The sequence below is a fragment of the Tympanuchus pallidicinctus genome, unplaced genomic scaffold, assembly GCF_026119805.1.
Source record: "Tympanuchus pallidicinctus isolate F22 unplaced genomic scaffold, pur_lepc_1.0 scaffold3, whole genome shotgun sequence".
Lineage (NCBI taxonomy): Eukaryota > Metazoa > Chordata > Aves > Galliformes > Phasianidae > Tympanuchus > Tympanuchus pallidicinctus.
In genome coordinates this window covers 95,496,725-95,518,551 of record NW_026294747.1, presented here as the reverse complement: position 1 = coordinate 95,518,551, position 21,827 = coordinate 95,496,725, and the positions used below count along the sequence as shown (strand labels likewise).

General features: G+C 43.2%; 1 protein-coding gene and 1 long non-coding RNA gene across 5 annotated transcripts in view; one reads left to right on the top strand and one right to left on the bottom strand.

Moving 5' to 3' along the window:
• The window catches only part of THRB (thyroid hormone receptor beta), a 167,742-nt gene that overhangs the window by 8,376 nt on the left and 137,539 nt on the right, over positions 1-21,827 (top strand). The window contains exon 1 of one of the 4 annotated variants that reach the window (XM_052692245.1): positions 4,427-4,472. The exons of 2 other annotated variants lie outside the window; for them this stretch is intronic. The gene's annotated coding sequence lies outside the window, so the exon portion shown is untranslated. Of the gene's footprint in view, positions 1-4,426; positions 4,473-4,576; positions 4,622-21,827 lie in introns of those variants that run through there. One more of the 4 variants, XM_052692246.1, reaches the window with a different exon arrangement.
• Positions 57-4,684, bottom strand: LOC128085200 (uncharacterized). The gene is made up of 2 exons (XR_008208839.1): positions 4,648-4,684; positions 57-3,851 (listed from the first exon to the last, which is right to left on the bottom strand). It is a non-coding gene; the product is annotated as an uncharacterized LOC128085200 (long non-coding RNA).

Here is a 21,827-nt window from a genome sequence, read left to right as displayed (position 1 = left end):
GGCGGCAGCAGAAAATGACAAGAATGACCTTGATTATCTCTTCAGGAGATAAGAAGTATGAATCACCATTTTTATTTATTCCAGCAGCCCATCTAGCCCAGATGCCTTGGACTGATGGTGACAAATAGAGGATGCTTACCAAAAGACTGGAAGCAATAGGATAAGTGTAGAATTTCCTAACTTCTGGCAGTCAGAGGTTATGGGAATTTCCTGAGCCAGAGATTTCACAGGATTGCATCATCATGTTTACTCGCCATTGATAGACTTATCGACCATAAATTGTCTGATCCGTTCTGAACTTTCTTGAACCTCCACATCATCCTTTGATGACAGTCCAGACAGTCTTTTATACTAAAACTGCTTTTGCAATAAAAAGGAGAATATCCACAAATCCCTATTTAGTCTGGAAGCCTGCTTCAGTGTAGGAGGGCTCAGACTGTCTTCTCAAAGACTTTGTTATTGCAGTTCAGAAATGCAGATCTTCTTTTTTTTTTTCTTTTTGATAACTTAATCTTGCTGTTTTTCTTTCCGTTCCCTTTTTTTTCTTTTTGGCCCTCGTTCATTGGGTTTTGTGGACCAAGCATTAATGTCCTGTGGTGCCATGTGCATCCCTGCGTAACTTGGAAAAAATTCCGAGCTGTATTTTTCATGCGAGATCAAAAATGGATATTTGTTGAAATATGCGGTGATATGAACTGTGCGTTGGAGGTTAGATTGTGCCTCTAGGTTTGTTTCTCTCTCTTGCTTTCCTCTTCATTATTTATTTTTCTTTCCTGTTTGCCTGGATTTTCATACATGCCTCTTCTGTTCTCACACATCCACTGTGATTCCCCCTCAATTCTGATAATAGAATGGAATTAGATGTCTGTGCAAAAAAAAAAAAAAAAGGGTATTACATTAGGGTATTTTTAGGTTCTCCAGAAGTCTTGAAACAGACATAGATTATTAGATTGTATGAGAAGAAGGAAAATATTAAATAATATATTGTATTAGTGACTTAGTATCACATTTTTACAGTAAACGGATATTTGCCCCAGACAAAGTCTATATATTGTTGGCCAAATGCCTTCAATTGCCACTAAAAAACTTTGAGACCTTCATGGTGTTTAGCACAGGCTGGCCTCAGCTATCATTAATAATAAAATGAAGTTACTCTGCAGTTACTGTATTTATTTGCATCCTGCCTAGTAGTTTTGAGGTATGGAAAAACACTGGTCATTTATGGTGTAAAGAGGGACACACACAGAATGCTTTCTGCTGTGCTGAGTCACAGCTGCTAAAGCATGAAAAAGGATGTGTATTCTTCTCTGATTTCCACATTTACTGTAAGGTTTTTTAAGTGAAACATTTTGGATTATTATTACTTTGTTATTTTTTTTGCCAGAAGGTGTGGGTCTCATTTAATCATGAGCCTCCACAGCAATCTTAAATTACTGACCCTTGGGCTGTTTTACTGTAACTCTACTTGTCCTCAATCCCCATGTTCTTGTGCACTGTGACACATGCTATTTCAGAGGCTTGGGGAAATAAGGAGCTTGGGAAATTGCAAACAGTAGGAAAAACTGCACGTTTGTAAGACCCTTCCTGAGCAATGGGTCTGGGGCTCCTCTGCCCACCAGACGATGCGTGCTAGGCAGCCATGTGATTCAGCTGCTTCCTCATGCTTTATTGGTCTGTGCTATCTGCCTGCCTGCTGTGTATAAACAAATGAGTGGCTCCTCTCCCAAAAAACATCAAAACAAGACACATGAAGTTTGTAATATTTCTGAGAAAGACAAATTCATTTGTGTATGAACAGATTTGCTAAGCGGGCAGTGTGAATTCAAATACCCATAGGGAAAAACGAGGAAAATAACCAGCAAGGAGGAAATCTGTAAGTTGATGGTAGGTGCAAGACATCCCTTACCATTGGGAAGATCAGCTGGACTGTTGTTCTCCTCTGCCCACCAACCCCAGTGTGTTGGTATGTTGTTGGCTGGAAGCCAGGCAGAAAGTACTAATGAGGAAAAATAAATTGAGAACAACAACAAAAAAATCTGAAATCCACCAACGTGTTCTCTCTTTTTGTTAAAATTAAAATGAAAAAAATACTGAGCCTAATGCCTTGAGAGATTTATGGATTCTCTTTTAGTTCACCTTGGAGCTGGATTATGTTATTTGCTCTCTGGCTGCTGGTCATGTAAAAAGGTTGGCTTTAGCTCACTTTTAAATTGGAGGAAATTCATGACTCTTGTGTTTGTGAACAAACCACGATCCATGGGCAGCTGATGCGGTGGGAGTGCCTGCAGATGACCTCAAATCAGTTCCAAGGGAGGAGGATAATGTCACTGCTTTCTTGGCCACATGAGCTGCATGGTTCTGCCTCCTCCCTCTGTAGTGCTTGCTGCAGGCCCTTGATGTGTGCTGCAGCTATGTTAAATGCCCATCAAATGTTCTCTGCCTAAGAAAAGCATCTGTGTGGATGTTCAGTCTACATGAATGCATGGCTGGTGCAGCTTGCCCATCCAAAGAGACCCCCTGCTAGCGAGAGGGCAAGCAGAGGTTCCTAAAGGGTACTTGTAGTCAGGTGCTGGAACATCAGGAAGGGACAGTGGAGCAAATGGGGTTGGGTACAGCAGCAGTGTTCAGTATCATAGACTCGCAGAATCACTATGGTTGGAAAAGACCACTGAGATCCTCTAGTTCAACTGCCAACCCATCACCACTTTGCCCACCGAACCATGTCCCTAAGTGCCATATCTACATGTTTCTTGAACACCTCCAGGGACAGTGACTCCACCGCCTCAGTGGTGGGCACATTCCTCATGTTGAATGTGAAGTTGGTGGCTGGATGGCACTTTGGGACACTGTGATGTGTCCTTTCCTGATGTTGTCTCATCTTTGGTGGGGAGTGGCACAAGGACCTACGGCACTGAGCTATCAGGTGTCCGCACGTACCTGCGCTTCTGCTGTGCGGCGGTGCGGGGGTGGTTCCGTGTGCCAGGTTTGATGACACATTTGAAGCTGATACTCTCAGCATCATATGACCCCATGTCCCCACATTTTAGTCATTTCAGAGCCTTGCATCACTACCCTGCTGGCTTGTTGGGTGCCCTGTGTTTAGCAGCAGATATTTATGACATGCTGAGGGAAGAATGAAGTTTAACTCATGTCCTTAACTAACCCTCAAGTGAGGGATTAACTGCCTACTGCATTCTTCTGCTAAGTATTAATCACTTAACATTATTTCCATTTTTTAGAAGTCTTTTGATTGCGCAGTACGGCAGTGCACAGTTTGGTTTGAGGTTGGGGCATCTGGAGGCTTCTGAGGCCATGGTTGCTGCCGGCCAGCATGGCCCCATGTGCCGCTCCGGGCGATGGGAAGCCAGGTGCCGAGGGGCCGCAGCTCCGCATCCTCTCGCCCTTCTCTCACAGACCTGTCTGTCCTCCTGGCTGCAGCAGAGTTAAAAAAATAATTACCAGTTTTTCAAAGGATCACCCACATACACATGGTATGAGAGTTCTTTTCTTTGTTGGTTTCATTTTATTTGTACATGACTCACTCTTGGCAAAATGAGTGAGCCTCATGAGCCTGTAAAAATTCTGTTTGGATTAAATGATTTGCATTAAATGACTTATAACTGCAAGGATGGTTCCTGTAATTCCTGGAGGAAAAACAATCCGATCGTACTTTCAGGTAGCTACTGCCTTCGCGCCTCTGCCTCCAGACGCCATCTTCCTTGCCAACAGCTGTCTGTGAGGCTCGAGGTGATCCTTCTTCCCTTCCCGCCTTGTGCGTTAGAGCATTAGAGCGGCGATGGGGATGCGCTGCCATCCATCCCAGCGTGACTGAAACCCATCCAGCACGTGCCCTAGGACCAGCGAGGAGAGCCCTCAGCGGTGCGCCTCTAAGCTCCAGCCGTGCAGGTCAGGGCCCGCTGCTCGCTGCTCGCCCAGGGACGGCTCCCCAGAACAAGTGCCGGGGGACACGGGGATCCCGCAGCAATCTGCTCACGCTGCTCCCCTGGTCGAGGCCTGCGGGCAAGAGCCGGCTGCGGTCCACCGGTCCGCGGCACGGTTGAGGCACAGGGTCGGTGCCCGCGGGAAAGCCGCCGACAGCGGTCGGCTTCAGCCTCCGATCGCGGCGATCTTCCTCCCCCCGTGCCGCGCCGTGAGGACGGCTCCCGGCCGAGCTCAGGGCGCGGGATTCCCCCCCTTCGGCACCGAGACCCCCGCAGCCCGCGAGCCGCCGAGCCCGGCAGCGCGTCCGGCGGGGCGGTGACCCGGACCCCGCCCCGTCAGGGGCAGCCCCGGCCCGGCGCTGCAAGAGGCGGCGGGGCCGGGGCCGCTATCTGCCGGGCCGCGCTTCCCCCCGCCCCGCGTCCGCCTCCCGGCGACCCTCTCCGCGGCGCGGAGGGGCCGCGTTGCGTAACGCGCTCCGCACGGCGCCGGGGCCGGCGGCGGGCGAGGCGCGGCGGTGGCCGCGGCCGGAGGTGAGCGGCGGCGGCGGCGGGTGGGGCCGGGGGGCGCAGCGCGGTGGTGCGCGGCCCCGCGGGAGGCGGCGCGGGTGGGGGGGAATCCGGGTCACGTCCGCAGGCAGACGGCGGCTGGCGGCGGGGAGCGGCGGGAGGCTCCGCGCCCGGTGAGTCGCCGCCCGGCAGCGCTTACCCGCGCCGCGTCGGGCGGCCCCCGATGCCCGTCCGGCAGCGCCCGTCGGGCGGCGGGGGCGGCGGGCGGGGTCGGGGCCGGCGCGGTGCGCTGCTCCTGCGCGGGGGTTGGCGGCGGCGCGCTTCGCTCCCGAAGTTCATCTGCCGAAGTTGCGTTTGACTTTCTAACGTAACAACAAACGGGCGCCCGCGCAGCGCAGAGCCTGACGCGTTAATTGTTAACCACGGGCGGGAGGGGAGGGGAGGGCGCGGGCTGCGGTGGGCGCGCGGAGCGGGCAGAGGAGAGCCGCGGTGCGGGGAGGGCGGCGGCGGCGGCGGCGGAGCAGCACCTGCGCTGCGAGCGCTGCCGGCAGCGGGGCGACTCGGCTCGGCTCGGCTCGGCTCATCTCGAGGAGAGCCGCAATGTCCGCGCCCCGCTCCGGCCGCAGAGCTCAGGGCTCGTACATCCGAGCGGAGCCATCTGCCAGCCCAGGCAGCGTGCTGGGCTCGTGGCTGCAGCGCTGGATTGTCAAAAAGACGTGTCTGCATAATCGATAGGCTGCATCTTTTCATAAGGGGATTTGTTTTCCTTTTACGTATCGGTACTACTTGTCTGTTGAGGCAATTTGCTCGATTCTCTGGTTCCTGCTTTCCCACACCAGCTTCTGAATAGACAAACATTTGAGGGGAAAAAACAGAGCAGCGGCTTGTTCTGTGGCAAAGAGGTAATTTTCAGGAGACTTTGCTACGATCGATGCAATCCTATTAGTTAGTACTGCTATACAACGGGTGGTGTGAGCTCTGTCTCTTACTGTGCAGAAATGGATGCATAAATGTGTAGCCTCTTAAAAAGTAACCTGATGGTGAGAAGGAGCTGCACTAAGTCACTGTAGAGTACAGCCTTTCGTTTTCACACAAAACAGCTGTTGAGGGACAACAACAAACGTTCTGTGAAACTGGATATGCCTACTTCCTTCCTCCTCGGGCTTTTTTTTCCCTGCTAACCGGCTCACATCACCCTTCCTATCAGTGCCGGACCCTTTAGTCAGGCGCAGCTTTCTGTCGGTCGATGACCTTTGGGTGAGGTTGTGCTCTCGGTTGTTATGTGCTATTAGTGATGGAACAACCTGGTCCTGACAGACCCATTGTGAAACTGAAGTCTCCACCACACAGTGGTCCCAGCGGAATTTAAGTGTTTGACGACTCTGCTAGAAGAGAGAGGATTTAACTGTGTCCACATCAGCTTCTAATGGGGAGCTGAGACAGCTCGATCCAACATCTGCTAGAGCCGATGGAAAACCCCTGGAGACTTCAGTGGGTTTGGATCCGGCCGGTATGAACAGGCACAGCATGGCTACTCTCAACTTTCCGTGCTTTTGGAATTCTTTGCTTATCAAAGTCATTATGTAATGAGAAAATTACCGTGCTTTTCCCTTTTCCTGTGTGGGAATGGTCTCTCTGTTTTATTTGTTATATAGCGCTCTTGCTGGTGATTTGTTTCACTTTTTCAAATGATACAATATCGTTTTATTATATGATCATCTCTATGCACATGAGGACAGTGCATCCCTTTTCTAAATTCTCCCCCAAACAGGGAACTTCTAAGCAGATCTGTTTGCACTGATGGCTGCCTGCCCTGAGGACAGTTTTTTCAGGGATGTTTCAAAGAGTTTGTGGCGATAAGGCACCTGAAGACCTGAGATGTCCTTTCTCTGATGTGCATGCTGTACTGCCCCTGTTCAGTATGTTGTTGTTTGCTGTTTTCTTTCTTTTATTTCTTTAAGGTGAAAGGGAGAGTGTTGTTGGTAGTAATAGATAGGGTGCTCTTTACAGAAGCTTGCAAAATAACACATACCTGTGGTAGGCATACATCCTTCTTGCTTCCCTGTTGTTGATGATGAGCAGGATTTTTCCTCTTGGCTATATGTAAAAACCAAGCCACGAGAAAAGCAGGGAGGAGGATTACTGAACATAAATCAGGGAAGTTGGCAGTTTGTTGTTTAGTGTAGCCTGTCTTGAAATTTGATTCTATTTGGAAGAGAGTTGAGATGAAACCTCAACAAAGCCACCTGATTTTGAAGCAGGACATCCTCCAGCAAGAATCTCATTTGCTACAGGAAGGGCGAGACCAGGAATTTTGGCTTGCTGGGAATGGAAATTCTGGAGCTCGTTATCTCTTCTCCATGATATTTTGGTTTACTGATCTGAGGTTTGCTTATTACTAAAAGTGGAGGAAGGCAAAAGAGGCATGAATATGAAAGAAACTCGGATAAACAGTGTGGGATGAGGGGAAGTATTAGAAGGAAGGTAGCACAATTTTTATGCATGCCTCTGTCTTGCATTTCCTTGTTGGACTCGGGAAGCACTAATTCTTTCAGTGAAACAAAGCTGCTATTTAATGGGAGATCTCTGTCACAGCATAGGGCAGAGCTGTACAGCAGGGCACAGGGTAGCAATGCAGAGATTGCTACATTTCCTGGAATCACAGAATCATTAAGGTTGGAAAAACAGTTAAGATGACCAAGTGCAGCCATTGGCCTAACTGCAGCATGCCCACTGAACCGTGTCCCTCAGTGCCACATCTACACGTGATCAAGAATCTACATTCTTGAACACCTTCAGGGCAGTGACTTCACTGCCTCACCTGTCTTTCTGAGAATAAATTTTTTCCTAATATCCAACCTGATTTCTTCTGTCTTGTCCTTTAGTGTGCTGGATTTCCAAAATGAGTGAGGGTCTGGCAGGTGGAGGAAGGGAGGAGGTACTGCTGAGGGCTGTCTGCCCTTCTGCCCTTGTGAGGCGAGGTGGAACACACATGTGTTGGCCACACGTGTGCTGGCTTCTGGAGGGTACGATCAGCATCTAATTCTATAGATAGGATCAGTCAGGAAAAATTTGCCTATTATTTACGCTGTTCTTCTTTATTCCCTCCTTTACAGATTTTAGAAGGAGTTGCGTACGCACTCCTAGATTCTCTCCTATGTGGCCCCATTCAGATACATAAATATTCCTTCTTATATCTGCTTACCTGAAGAGAGGCCTGTGAGACTTTGAGGTAATCTTCAGTAGGAAATGCAGTTTAGGTATGTGAGTTTGGCGGTTTGCCTGGGTTAATTTAACCTATCAAAGAGCTGAGCAGTGTAATCAACGTGGCCATTAGTGTGGTAGTACTGCTTTTGATGCTTTTTGAACCTGTCACTGTGTTGAGTAGAAGTACTCTGTCTTTTCTGGGATGAGTTGGGATTTTACATATTTTACAAGGACAACTAAACAAGTAACACATGTATTACAAGAAGCTTTGTTATGAAAATGAAATGCAGGCTGTAAATAAGCTTACTTTCTGTGCAAAGATTAAAGAATAGTATTTTTTCTCTGTTATTTCATCAGCTGTTTGTGGTCTGAGAGGACATTTTGAATGAAGTAAATGAATCTTGCATAAGTTGTTTCTCTCATGTAATTCACAACATGTGAACAACATCGTTTCCATTACGCATCACAACTACTTCGCTTTAATCATTTTTGTGGTAGGGATACAGTGCAAGTAAAAGGATTGATTGAAAAAGCTCTGTGGTGCTGCTGTTAACCTTTTCAGTTTATGGTCACATCACCGAGATGCATGTAATAATAGCACACAACTAGGCAGGATGAAATTGTGGGCATATGAAATGCTTTTTTTAAACTTAAGTATTAAATTTTCTATCCAATTCTGAATGCTTTTAATCATTAAAGTCTCATTTTCTTCTGATCTGTTGTAGCTTATGAGAAACTAAGGGTCCTATGAAATATATACCAATAAAATAGACAAAGAATAAAGGAATAAACTGCAGTTTAAAAAATTACTGTACAACCTCAAGTGTCTTATATATACAGAATTGTAATAATTTTTACTGATGAACCAAAATGGCAAATACTCTTATGCTATAATTAGATTATATTCATGAAAGCAGTGTAATCATTCTAGATTATGGAGTCATTCTGTGTCCTCTGGTGAACCTAACCCAATATATTAGAGTTCTGTTTTCCATTGGAAGAAATAAAAGGACTGATTGTCAAGCTGCGTAGTAAAAAGGTAGAAAACAGGGCAAGAGATCAATGTCTTCTCAAGTGAATTTAAAGTCAAAGTGCCAGTCTTTGTTGTGCTGAATGAGGCGAGAGTGAATTTAGCACACGTAGAACCAGATTACTTACATATATGCATTCACACTGCATACTTTTTCATCTTGGAGAGAAGATCATTAATCCTCCTCACCTACTAAATATCTTTGCCTATTTTAACAGTGATGTTTGAATGCCTTCTGGATTACTTCATGGGAGTTGGTAGGAGTGAGCTGTAACACGCAGGTACGGCACCATTACCCAACCGTAGGATGTGCTTTGGAACAGCTTTGGTGTGGAAAAATGAAGGCACTCGTTGAGGAAAGTTGGAAGTGCTTTCCAATTAAAAAAGTACCTGGATTACTGACAACCACTCGATAATTCACATCGTAGTGGCATGCATATGGGTGAACCATATTGGAAACACTAACAAAAAAAGAATTTCTGTGGGTAAGAAAAGCTGCTTTCATCACCACTGCAAGACTGCTTCCTTGTGTGGCATGTCATGTTTCCTTGCAGTCCTTACAGCTATACAGGGTTCTTGAACTCTGAGCCTTTTCATTTCTCATGCAGATCTTCACATCTTTCTTCCATCTCCTTGTTAACTCTGCAGCTCCCATCCATGACTTTGCATCATTTCCTTTAACTCAGTTGTGCCAGCTACTTGCCATGTGTTCTAGCCAAGCTATACATCATTAGGTGTAGAGTACTGCTGCTTGGTTTCCTACCTAGAAGAAGAATAAGCACTAATAAATTGAAGATACTCCTTTAGTGTTGTTCTTTCTTCTGGCCTTATGTACAGACTTGTCATGTCTTGTCTATCTCCCTACCCCCTTACCATTTCTGGTAGGGGAAACTGACCGTGTGTGACATCATACTGTCTGTTTTCTAGCTTTATATTAAAATAATTTCATTTCCATGATTTATTGTTTTACTTTGGGTTCTTTTTATTTTTATATTCATTTATATATGTCAAGCATCTTTTAAAAAATGGGTTGAGTCTGTGCACAAGGTGCTTCAGGTATAGTTAGGAGCTGCAGTGTTTCGGTATAAGGCTTAGAGTAACTTTGTTCATGGCTTCAGGAGATTGAATGGTTTATCTTGAGCCTTCTTTAAGTCAGATGTCTTACTTTCCATACTGTGTTTGTTCTCTGAAGATGAGGTGATACACATCATCTGGCTAGATAAAAAAGGAAAGATTCTGTACAGTCGTATTTGTGTAAATGCAGAAGCATACATACACATGTACATTAGAAGAGTATTAGTCTGTATGACACTTACGACAAATTTCATTTTGAACCAAAATAACTGCTTTCATTAAATATTAGTATATGGTTTTATTTCTACAAGTATAGAGAAAATTGTAACTGGAACATGAAGTACTTCACACTGAGTGTTGAATTGCACGTAATTTAATTTATGTTGCACCGTTGGACTGACGTGACTTACTGAAGTGATTTGGGTTATTGAAGTGCTGTATGTGACTAGAATAAAACAGCTTGTCTGAGCCAGATGACTTGGATCATCTGTTTAACTGCATAAGTTGCTGATTATTAAGGTTATAATGTCGAGCACTGAGGAAAAGAAATACCAGAATTAAGATTAATTACATAGCCTTCATTCTGATATCTTTGAGTACATGCAGGTAAATTAAGGTTTATAGTTCATGGACAGTACAGCTTCATTATTCAGGATGCGTATCAGTATGTAGAAATAGTTGTGTTTGAAAACTATAGATCCTATTAACTTTGTTTAAAACTATCGAAGTTCTCAACATTGGATGCCAGGGAATGGAGTTGACTGAGTAGAATACGATGAGAATACAATGAGCATGGGATCTGTGACTGCAAATTGTAACATATAACTGTAATTTGTCACTGATTATTGTAAATTTTGTGTTGAAAATCACTTGAGAAATGTGCACCATGAAAGTATCAGACCTTATTCTCCAGTACAGCATTCAGGTATAAACTGCCCACTTCTCTTTTTTTCATCACAAAGCCCCCTGCCACGGATACTCCTCATTATCTTCCTTTGCCAGAAATTCAACAGACTCTGTAGAGACGCTTCCCTTCCTTCAAGAGTCCCATCCGGGGACGTGCCGCCCTCACCCTTATTTCCCCATAGGCTGTGCTGTCAGTTGCTGTGGCTGCTGGATCTGCCGGGTGCTGGGGGCAGCTGCCGTGCTCTTGGTGTTGGCAGAGGGGTGTTACTGTTCCAGGAGTCATCTGCTGCCTGGCTCTGTCTGACAGGGCCTTGTTTCCACTAACAGGCATGAAGTTGCCAGGACTTCTGCTTGTGCTGGCCAGACCCTAAGCTTTTGTTTTCTCATCTTTTTGCATTACCATGTATTAGGTTTCTGTTGTTGGTGTCTATTTTTTGTCCCCAGGCCTATCACTTTTTGTCACCAGACCCCACACTTTGCAGTTATGCTGTATGTGTATGTGACCACTGGGACATGAAATAAGACTGGTGAAAATGGTGATTCTCTCAGAAATACATGAATCCTCTTTTTCAGATTGGCTGCTGCATGAGATGCTGCCTCAGTGGCATCTGTCTTCCCTCGCACTGAGCTCTGATTGAACCTGGACATGGCTCTGTCAGCACAGTGCTGGCTCTTGCTTCCTGGAGTGAACTTTTGCTTACATCCTCTGCCTGGGGAAGATGGATGCTTCCTGCTGCCACTCTCTTGGTAGGGTGCAAGGAATGTGCTTGCAGCTGCTCCGACCGTACCTTTCGGTCAGTGGATGGTGGGATTGTGCTTTGAGAGACAGAGAGATCTGCTGCTGCGATGCTTTCAAGAGGCTTTGTATCAAAAAGCTCTTGGATTTTGCAGCAGTGCTTCCTATGCTAGGCAGTTAGGTGTGGGTGAGATGCTGTGGGCTGGGGCACGGCTCTGCATGCTGCCAGTGTTCTGCATTTATGGTCAAACTCAGGTGTGATCAATTCTGTCCTCCATTATTCAATCCTTCTTTTACCTTTTTTAAGAGATACAGACAGGCTCGGTGCCTCGTGTCCAGGCCTTGGCAGTGCTTCTTTTGGCGAGGGGCTTCCATAACTCCAAACCAGACAGCGTGAATTGGATGAAGCATTGTGTCTGGGCCACACTTCTGGCCTGACAAGAGTGGGGAGACAAGCAGGCTTTCTACATTCTGCTCCAAGCTATGCCTCGCTTTCCTGCTGTCCATTTACGTTTGCATGAAGGGCCTCATAGGGCAAGCATGTGGCTGGCTAGCTGTCGAGGCATTGGCCTTCCGCAGGTGGCACCAGCCTCTTCTGAGGCAGGCCCAACTGAGGGCATGCCTCGGGCTGTCCTTGCAGTGCCTGTGACATTACATGGTGCTATGTATGAGGAGAAACATATGTATAAGAAATAGCATACTTTATTCTGTTTGCTGATGCCTTCAGATCTTCTGAAATGCCAGGTAGCTGTTAAATTCAAGAATGAGATGGGTGTTTGTTTTTACATACTGAAAGAGTTCCTGTGGAACACAAACTTCGGCAAGCCTGCCTTCATCATTTTCCCATTCTGACCAGATCTTCTCAGGGACAAGAGGCGGTTCATTGCTGACATAAAGGCTTTGTTTGCCAAATTACAAGTTCTGCTTCAAGGAATGGGAGAACTAAAGTGACTGAAAGAGTCTACAGTTCTTCACATAGATAAAAATCAAAACAGAATCCCAGCTGTTTCATTTGGCTACTTCTGCAGAAATACCAAAAATCACTTTGACTGGCACGGGTAGTTCCTACAGGTTGGGCTATCACCATCCTTGAAGTTATTAAAAAGTCCAACTGGAAGTAGTCCTGAACATGAGGGAAGTGAGAAGGGTGCTTAACTAAATGGTCTGCAGAGGTGCCTTCCCATTACTGCCATTCTGTGACTGAAACTGTCTGAGCATTTTGTACTGAGATGGACAGTTTGATATGAGAAAGCTCAGATCACATGGTTACAGATGAGTTAAGTAATAAATAATTTTAAATAGAACTTATAGAACTTATGGAACTTATAGAACTTACAGAACTTATAGCGTTACTGGCCTGCCTATAATAAATTCAGGGAGTCAATAAAAATCTTATGAATTCATAACAAAATAACAGCACATCTTAACACTTCTGTTGAAGCAAACAGCTCGAGCTGCTGTATAATTGTAAAAAGTATCCTACACACATTTTCCACACATGCAGAAGTTGCCAGCTTATTCAAAACTTGGAGCCAGAATATTCTGGCCTTTGCACATATGGGGCCAATGCTCAAGATTAATGCCTTTGATCCCATATAAAGAGTCATATTGGCATGAGAAGTAGCCAGAACTTGACTGAGCTTGGGAATAGTTTTCTGATCATGCTTTGCTCACAGGAATGTAAGTAAGTGTAAAAAGCCAAATTTACATAAGCAAACTACTCTGTGAACCCTTACTCTCCCCTCTCCCTTGACCTTTGCTGTCCAGATTGGAGTCCAGAACTTTTCCAGAGGTTTTTTTTCTTGGATTACATGTCTCCCTCCAGTGAGAAATCCAAATTCTGAAAGTAAAAAAGTGGTGGAATTGCACCTGCAGAACTTGAAATCAAGTAGACAATCTTCCCTCTCTTATTGCCACACCTTTTAGTGAGGCAAACCTGTGGGGACCATGTGGATGCTGGCAGGCAGCCAGGGCATTTACTAGACATCTCCTTAGCTTTGTGTATAGCTTGAGATCTTCCACAAGCAGCAGCTGAAAGTTCATGCTGGTAATGTAAGTTCTTACTAGTTTAACTGCATTTTGTAGCAATACTGCTGGCAGATTTTTTTTTTTTTTCTAGAAGCTTTCTATTTCTCAATATTTTTTACGCATTTTATTTTCTCAGCCCACTGAGACTAAAAGGAAGGCTTGTCAGCCGTTCACCTTGGAGATGGAAGGCAAAGGGGAAATGGATTGTTGACAGGATGTTGCTTGCTGTCTGGGCAAGTGTAACATGCAGTAAGATGTAAGGCCCCCCTGCATGGTGTTCAGCTCCATGCCAAGTTATAACTTGAATTCAATCTCTTCAGAACGTATCTGTGTAGACAGAGGTGTAGTCCGTGTTGATCATCATAGCTCTGCAGCTGAATTAATGAATTGATGGTACAAGAAAGGTATGTAAAGAAAGACCTTTACCACTCGTGTAAGTGCAGACTTACAAGATCAAATCTGCAGTCTGATTTTTTTTTATGTAAATGTTTTGTTGCTAAAGATTTCCTGATATCGTGCCTAATCTTGCCAGTAATTCTGTAGGTCTTGCTCCTTTAAATACCTTTGGTGAGTGGAGCATCCCATAATTTTGCAAAGATCTCTTGAAATCAATGCCATTTGTGAACACAGGTGGCTGGAAAACAGCAAATGCACCATAAGCCCTGTGCAGTCCCAAGCCAAACCATTTTTAGGGGATGATAGTGATAACAGTATTACTGTTTGCTCAGTAATGTAATCTAATCTAAAAGAGTGTGAAACAGTTTGCAAATTAGGCTTATGAAAACCTCAGTATCATTTTTTCTTCTTTCTGAGAAAAAGTATTTAAACTCAGAGCAGTATGCAAGAGGAATTGGAGAGATTCAGCTCATCAGATGTTGCAAGGCTTCAGATAGAGTAGGTCTGAAATTTTCCTATTGCAGTGTGAGGTTAAAAGCTGCAATCTCTGCTAGGAGATCCAAATTTCACAACACTTGGGTGATGGTGCAAGAGAAAGAAGGGTGTGGGCAAAACTATGGAGCGATGTGTGAGTAATTGAAGACCTCACCTGTTTTCCCATCTGGAGAGAAGGGCTAAGTGGGAAAAGCAGATGGGCAGATCATAAGTTATAGTTTAAACACTTGCTTTTAATGAGCTGAGTTTTTAAGAAAGCTTATCACTTACTGAGGATCATCCTTGAAGCTTCGTGTTTGTTGTGTGCTTTTTAAAATTTTGGATAGATGCTTTTTGATTAGGTCAGAAAAAAATGATGGCTGGCGCTTTGCCTGTTGTACACAACTTCAGAATGATAAATCTAAGTTATGAGGATCTATCCGGCAGATTCTAGCAGACTTTGAGATATTTTACTGTTAATTCTCCTAAGGTACATTCTTCAATAATGTTCCTAATAGTGAGTGGTTTAACTGCTAATGTTGGCAGTGGGATGAAATTCGTATCTAATTTCAAAGTGAAAAAATCTCATTGAGCATCGAAGACAGAGCACCACCTCTAATAGTGCCCCAAAGTGTTGTCAGGAAAAATAACAATGATTTTTGAATCTGCTTTATGTATTATCTTTAAATAAATACACAAATTCCTGCAATGTTTGAAATTGGGTTGGGACCCAAAACCAAAAGTCAGTCTAAGAGTTAGGGGTGAGGTTGGCTTCAGTGGTTCCTACAGCCTGGAGACTGAGAAAGGTGAAAATAAAAGTTGGTGACAAGGCTGAGTGGAAGCTTAATGTTTTCCAAAGTTCAACAGTTTTGTGAGGGAAATGATCTGCTACAGTGTGATTTAAGATAGAAATCATTCTATCTGCAGTACTAAATCCGGAGTCATTATACCCCACCATCTGCATCTGTATATATGTTGAGCCTAATATCTTGATTTAGGGATTAAATTTGCATTGAGCTCATTTGTTGTTTTTTTTTTTTGGTCAGACTTTTGCTATATCATTTGTGGCTTTTTCTGATGATGTAATGTGGAATCTCGTTAGTGAATTTTGTTGTGTTTCCTGTTTGCTGCTATCTTTATGAAAAACTTGGTGAAAGTTTGTGAGAACTCGGTGTTCAAGAGTCCTTTTTTTGTACCTTCACATGTCAGTTAGCCACTCACTGAGAGCAACTCGTGCTCCTCCCTTTTCAGTCCAAGCTGGTATCTTGTAATAAACATTAAGAAATCCAACAAACATAATAAAAACTAGCAAATCAACATCTTGTACTATTTTGCACTTTTTAAAAAATCTTTTGAATATTTTATAGATCAGTAGCTGAATTTCTTAGTAAATGCCTTATATTTTTGAATCAATACATTTCATTTTCTGCCCAAAGTTATTTTGAAATTCACATATTTGCTGAATTACTTCTTGTTAGAGAGGAATAGTATTATCACTTTGGTTAGCATAGGAAATTGGAAGATTATGAGTACGCCCTGGCTTTGATGTTTCCATAACAGGTTAGCTGCTTTGAATTGGTTGTGTAGACAGTAAAAGCTGGTCCTCTGCTTAGGAAGATACGATAAATCCATCCAGGTATCAAAGTGGAGGAAATAACTAGATTCAGTAAAGCAAAATCTGGCATGGTAAAAGTACAGAAAGGAAAAAAGGAAAGGAGAGGAAAGGAAAGGAAAATGAAGCAATGCACTGTCATGCATAACACTGTCTCTGTGCTAAGATTTGTGGCTGTAAATAGAGGTCATGACGTCACTCAGGGCAGATCATAGCTTTTCTCAGCTCTGTACCATTTCCCCGTGTCTTACACAGGACCAGTTTTAGAACACCATGTTCCCTATTCCGTGCTCCTCACAATTTGTTATTTTTTCTGACCAGAACAGATTAAATAGAGAGCTGAAGGAAGAGCTGGAGAAGTAGAGGGAGTGAAAGGAAAATGGCACTGGTAAAGATGAAAAGGTACCTGTGCAATTACATTCGCAACACGTCTTAATTGGCTGCAAATATTTGTAAAGAGTAACTGTAAAAAGTGAAAGTGCTTTTTAGTTTTCATACTGTGATCTCTTGTTGGAAATAAAACTTTGATCTGTGATGGCTGTTACCTTGGCAGGGATTGATGAAGCCTTTAAATCTCAGCCGTGTAAAGCAGCAGCAGCAGCAGTTGTATGGTATGAACTGCTTTGATAGGACGAGGGATAGCAGCTGCTGAAGTTCCCTCTGGTGTGATTATTCTGATAGTTGTGATGTGTTTCAGTTATGTCTGTTGAGTGCAAGACAATGCCTGTGACCTAATTTAAGTGCAGTATAGCAACACTGAGAAAACATTATGAAAAGAAGCAAAAGAAATTATGGTAAAGTATTTCCTATTTCTAGTTTTGTATTTTTCTTAACAAAAAAACATTTGCAATAGTACAAATAAAAGTTCTCCTGTTGTATTTGCATAATGTAGATACGTGTAATGTTGTAAGAACTATGCGGCATTTTAGATGTTATTTCATTTTCCCTTTGAGCTTTGAACTGTGACAGTTAAGGTGCCCTAAAGGAGTCTTTTTTCTAGTTGAACTGCTCAGCCTGCATTCATCTCTTCCTCCTTTTCCTTCTCTTTATGGCAGTGTTTTCAGTTTTGAGGACTGTTGGGGAAGAAGTGTCATCTTTTCTGCTAAGATTGTTGGCAGTGAAAGCTACTTGGTGCCTATTCAGTGGTCTTAGCAACCATCAGTCAGCCACAAAAATACCTCTTAGAACTGTATGTTACATGCACACGTGACCCTGATTCAGAAGTGCAAGTGTGGGTAATTAGTAAAAATAAAAGTAAAAATGAAGTAAAAACTTGCAGGACAGGTTGTGCTGGGCAACCACCTGTGATTGCCCATCACACCAGCCGTATGGTTCTCTTCTTAAAAAAATGTCATTTAAGATGTTAAGGCAGTGTTAAAAAACTTGTGACGTAAAATCACATCATTTTGAAAACTTGGACTGTGGGTAACAATATGTAGGTTGTAGATTGGTCAGTGTGGGAGAGTCCTTTTCAGGCCTAGTGTGCAAGGAGAAATACACAGTGGAGAAAGGGGGAAAAGCACCACATACAAATCTGTGTCAGATTTGGTACATATTCTTATGTGTGTGTATATATATATACACATATTTATATATTTATATTATGTACTTATAATATATATACTATATATATTATATATACATATATACTTATTTATAGATATATACACACACAGATTTGTCAGTGGCATCAGAAAAAAGCCTCATGTGCAAAGTAGCGATAATGGAGGGGAGAGCATTTTACCACAGGCAGTGAATATCTGGAGATTAATTCCCCGGCAGTGGATTCTTGAAGTATAAAAAAGGAAATATCCTAGGAAGTGTATATACATATATATATGACATATCTGATGATATGTAGTTAAGAGGAGAAGTTTAACTGCATGTGGTAATGATGGTGTTAGATTTACTCTACTGCTTTCCATTGATACATGTGGAGTTGCAATGGTCGTTGTTGTTAATAAGTATGGCAACCCACAGAGAGTGATGAAATGGTCACGGTGTGTTTCTCTTGTGTCAACCAAATAAAAGCCTTTCTTCCATTGGTTCCTGCATATGTTTATGATTGTATTTATGTTTTCATTTGTCCATAAATGATGCTTTACAGACATGTGGAAAGATTCTTTCCAAGATGTTCTATCTCATTTTCATCTAATTTGGTTATTTTCTGTAGCTTTTATAATTTTTAACACTTTATTGTGAAAATGCATGGCAGTGATTCAGTTTGCAGCTCTGTCTGTTTACCCACGTTGGAAATTATTCTTTAACTCTGCGTGTTTGCTTTTTTTAAGAGTACCATGACTCATTATTTACTTGTGGGTAATCATCTTCAGTAAATAGTGCATCTTGTGAGAGCTAACACAGAGCTGTGTGTGTATCAGTTAGGGACCCTTCCATTCAGAAGTCCTTGCCAGCCATCACTGCTAAAGCTCACATCACCTCATCATACAGAGCTAGTTGCAAGACACCAAAATAGCAATTGTATTTAGACAAAGCTGAAAGCTTGTGAATAAAACAAGTCGATAACATGTAAGATTTCAGGTCTGCAGCCAGTAGATGCAGACATGTAATAGTTCAGATTTATATTTTGTGTCTGAAATGTCAGTACTGTGTTTAGTTGGTATGGTAAAGTTTGTTCAGCTAATGAACACACACACAAACAAAACAGAAAATAAAAAGAAAATGATGGGATAATTTGTGTCTATTACCACTTACTTTCCTTAAAATAAGGCTCCAGGTTTAGATTTTGAATCATTCCCTGCAATGTTCTCTCATTTTGTCTCCTATTTTAAGAGAAGTGAAAAGATTTAACTCATGAATTTTTCCTGTGGAACAGAGTTGCTGTTCAGGGACAAATCCTATCCTTGGGTGGCAGAGTCAATGGGACTCTCAAATGTATTTCATCATAGTACTGAGAGTGCTTTGCTTCTTCATACATAAGGGGGGTAAGAATCAAGGAGATGATGGATAAACTGGTTGTGAAAATAGATAGGAATAGAGGTTCGTTTTCCAGTCCAACATGCTGCTGCCAGTGCTGGAGCAAGAGTAAAACCATTACTCACTGCCCTGCGGGAGCTGCACCCTCCAGTGAGTGAGTACTGCATTTTCAAATATCTAGCAACATCAAGAAAAACTCGAGTCAGAAGAGGAGTTCAGATCTTAATTAATGGAACTACCTTTCCTTTGTCTGTGCCGTGAGTCAGAAAAATGTGGTTGTGTTTTAAATTCTTAAGACTTTTTCTTTTCACTTCTTGGTGAAACAAAGAGCTGGGCAAGTGCAGGGAGCAGCTTCGTGGATATATGTGGGCCAGGCTCAGGTTTGCAGCGTGCCCCCAGAGCTTTGTGTTTAGGGCAGCCCTTGCCCCTGTATTCTTTCAGCCTCCACTATTTTCTGCACTTTGAAGTTACAAACCAAGTTAACCTTTGACCACAAATTTCAAAATCACCTCATGGGGAGCCCTTCCCTGTGTGCAGCCTGATAAATGGAAAACTCTCTTCTGTTTGTAGCGCTCTGAAAGCCGCTGTACAAAGAAGTGGAGGCTTTGTTAATTCTGAAGTTTTTCTGTATAATTCTTTTTAGGAGACATCCCAGTTAAGCGTATGAACGTCTTCCTCACTGTTTGACATCTGGGATATCAAGCTGGGCAAAAGTAATTAAAGGGGGAGATGGTGGCACTTTGTGATGGGAGCATCTTGTCGTTTGCGTGCAGAGCACGTGGCAGTGTTTGCAGTGGGGTTCAGTGGGGTTTGCAGTGGGGTTCAGGGGGCCTGGTGCTCGCTCAAGAGAGGAGTTTGAGGCTGAATGGCGGCCTGGTGCCTGTACCATGGGCTCAGGTCTCATGGCAAGCCATGCAGTGCAATCTGTGCTTGTATGATGTGGGCAGGCCTCGGGCTGAGCAGGCTGGAGGCTGGCGGCCTGGCGTGGGGCACCTCGATGGAGGTGAGATGTGCTGGGAGAACTGAGCTGTCTGCTAACAGCAGTGTTGTTCATGATGGAATACACTGTGTGGGAAGGCAGATGTGGCATGAGCTGTCTGCTACTAGCAGGACAGTGGAGAATGGCTCTTTTTAAAAGAAATCCCAAACATGCTGGGCAGATCTACGCCATAAAGCATCTCCTGTATAACTCATTCATCCAGTGTTGCCTAATCAATTTGTCCAGAGCTCGTCGTTTCTGAAGGTTTCATTTCTTTTATGCTTCATGTCTCTCTCTGATGCTCAGGTGTCTTTGACTGATGAGATCTTTTGATGCTGTGTTCTCTATGTGTAGCCCTGATGAACTTGCAAAATCTCTACATTTTAATCATGTGCTTCTTTGAGTGCTAACTCTGAAATGTGCAGACTTGTTGGCACTTAGAGAGCTTTATTTGTCTATCAAAAACAAGTAAGTCTGTCAGAGCTGGCTATCTTGAAAGGGTTAGAATTAAGTTATCAGATTTAGCCTGGGGCAGCACTGAGATGGATAATGGTAGGTAGATGGACCGAAAGATTGGGAAGGAATTAACTATTGATGTACTTATCTTACGGTTATAAGCTGAATTTCCAACAAAACAGGTCTGTCTTTACCTGTTTTGCTGTTTCTGACCTCTCTGTACCCACTGCTGTATGCCATTTTGAGTCTTTCATGCAGCTGGGGCAGTGAAGGTTCCACACTCATGAATGGGGCTTCCTTGGGATTCTTTAAAGGCTCTGAATCAAGGCTCAGTCCCTTCACAGGTGGGAAGTTATCCTTGCAGCCACAGTGTTGAAAATTGTCATGGTTAGAATTCTAATTGTGCCCCCAAGAGTTATGCATTGCACCCCGCTGAAATCTGGGCACATTGCTTCTTCAGATGTATTCGTTGGCATTCTCTGGATGTTCTTACATTCGGCACTGGGATAGGCTCCCCGGGAGGTGGTTAAGTCACCATCCCTGATGTGTTTAAAAACCTTTTTGATGTGTTGCTCAGGGACATGATTTAGCAGAGGGTTGTTAGAGTTAGGGTAGAATGGTTAGATCGTGGTTGGACTCAGTGATCTCTAAGGTCTTTTCCAATCTGAGCAATTCTGTGATGCTGTGATATGTGGTTTGTTGCAAGAGCTGTCATGTCCTACTGATTTCCTTGGTTTTTTTGTCCCTTTTTCTTAAATTTAGAAAAAGAAGCATTGTAGGATTACACAAGCAAAATGTATTGACCTTGCCTGGTTTTTGAAATCCCAACTCTTTAGTATTTCCTGTATTTTTCTTTACTTCTTAAACTATTCTACATGGAGGATTAAACTGCTCAAAGTTGTTCTGAGACTTAAAATATGAGCCCTGCTAAATAAATGAATAACAATCCCTGCTGAAACCCATTGAGTTAATGACTGCATAGCAGCACAAACACAGAACAGCAGAAGACAGTAGTTCTGGAAAGGGCATGAGGAATCTGATAATTCTTGCCTCTGTTGCTGCTAAAATAGCTTAAAAATGGAGTGTAAGTTAATAAGGCACCCTGCCCACTTTGTCAGAGACACACAGTATACTGTATAAAAGTGAAACTTTAACTGTTGTCTTACAGAATACAAAGTAGGAAATGTCAGTGCAGATTATAAAAATTGCATTAAACACTTGTCTATTAAAAGCAATTTATTTTTTTGCTGTAGTGGCATATAGAGTTGCTGTCTTCTGTGCTGTAGCATTAAACCAACCCAATTTCAGCCATCTTGATATCTTTTTTTGTTTTCAGAAAGCCTATGACTGTCAGTCACTTAGGATATTCACTGGAAATTACTAATATAGTCATAAATGTGTATTGCTTTCCTCTTGGTCTCTGCTTTTCCTTTTTACTTTGAGCATCAGTGCAAATTTGGTGCTGTGCAACGAAAGCAGACTCGAGCAGTGCAGAAGGTGAGTTTTGAAATGTCAGTCCTTGAAGCCTCTCATGGCACACACTG